Source organism: Morone saxatilis, unplaced genomic scaffold (genome assembly GCF_004916995.1).
Source record: "Morone saxatilis isolate NCDOM2014 unplaced genomic scaffold, NCSU_SB_2.0 Contig12, whole genome shotgun sequence".
NCBI classification, from domain to species: Eukaryota; Metazoa; Chordata; class Actinopteri; family Moronidae; genus Morone; species Morone saxatilis.
In genome coordinates this window covers 20,676,739-20,677,560 of record NW_023339674.1, presented here as the reverse complement: position 1 = coordinate 20,677,560, position 822 = coordinate 20,676,739, and the positions used below count along the sequence as shown (strand labels likewise).

Genomic DNA, 822 nt, shown 5'->3' with positions numbered 1-822 from the left:
TAACTTCCCAACTGCCACATCATAATCTTTGAACACATTCAGACATACAGTACATAGCGGTGTTGAGTAAATTAGGCAACAGGTTAATTTCCATTTTAGGCACAATGTAAGGTAACAATGTACATGGCGGTTATACTGGTATGATTAGTGAAAGAGTGTACAGATATCATTCAGGTCTTCAAATAGACAATACTACGGAGCCCCTGAAGGGTCACGGTGGGATTTTTCTTTTTTAAACTACCCTTGTGAAGTTAAGGGGGAAAAGAAGACCATTCTGATCACTGTGCTCACCAACAGAATAGCAATAGTGTCACTGACAACAGCAAGGGTCCAACCTGCTGTGCAACAACAAATCCTATAACGTCTGCATCATTGCTCATGCACAGATCAATACACTGGATTGGTTCTAACTCCGATATAACAATCACATGACTGGTGCAAGTGTGTTTTGGAAAGGCTAAAAGCAGTATTGATTGTATAACATATAGTAAAACCTTTCTTTTCCATACCAGCAGCACAAACATAAGACAAACCTGAAAAAAATAACCTGTCACACCACACTGTGACCAAGTTATAAAAACCACCCAAACAGGAAGAGCAGGACTGAGCAGAACCCATAATTCATTTAGCAAAAAAATCATTTCTGTTGCTTTCATATAAAAAGGTGCAGTGCATTGGGCTATTTGTTGCTATGATGTCTCTGATAATGCAATTACAAACATGTTAAAAACATTCCTCATGTTTTTAGGATCCTGAAAAAGGTACCATAGTGTAATGGTGAAGGGAAATCTCAAGGGCGCCACCGGCCTCAGCCACACTAGG

The 822-nt window shown here is 39.5% G+C and overlaps 1 protein-coding gene across 1 annotated transcript in view; it reads right to left on the bottom strand.

Moving 5' to 3' along the window:
• si:ch211-121a2.4 (transmembrane protein 205) overlaps window positions 1-822 on the bottom strand; it is a gene marked incomplete in the record, with an annotated part of 4,280 nt that overhangs the window by 1,155 nt on the left and 2,303 nt on the right. Inside the window, 1 exon segment of the mRNA XM_035653090.1 lies at window positions 1-822. This exon segment is cut by the window's left edge and continues 1,155 nt beyond it.